The sequence below is a fragment of the Penaeus monodon genome, chromosome 30, assembly GCF_015228065.2.
Source record: "Penaeus monodon isolate SGIC_2016 chromosome 30, NSTDA_Pmon_1, whole genome shotgun sequence".
NCBI lineage: Eukaryota > Metazoa > Arthropoda > Malacostraca > Decapoda > Penaeidae > Penaeus > Penaeus monodon.
Window position 1 is genome coordinate 4,454,360 of NC_051415.1, and position 209 is coordinate 4,454,568.

Here is a 209-nt window from a genome sequence, read left to right on the forward strand (position 1 = left end):
TAGCTTTTATCAACTTTATTATTAATTTCATTATTAGTGTCATTATGTCTCGCTCTAATGTATATTGGTATAAATACAGACATATAAATATATTGTATATTGTTTATAGAGCAATAAATATTATGTCTGAAAATAATCACTTTTAGCAAAACAGGTAAAGAAAGGGGAAATTTCGAAAACAAAGTTACCATTCTAAAGGGACTTTACGC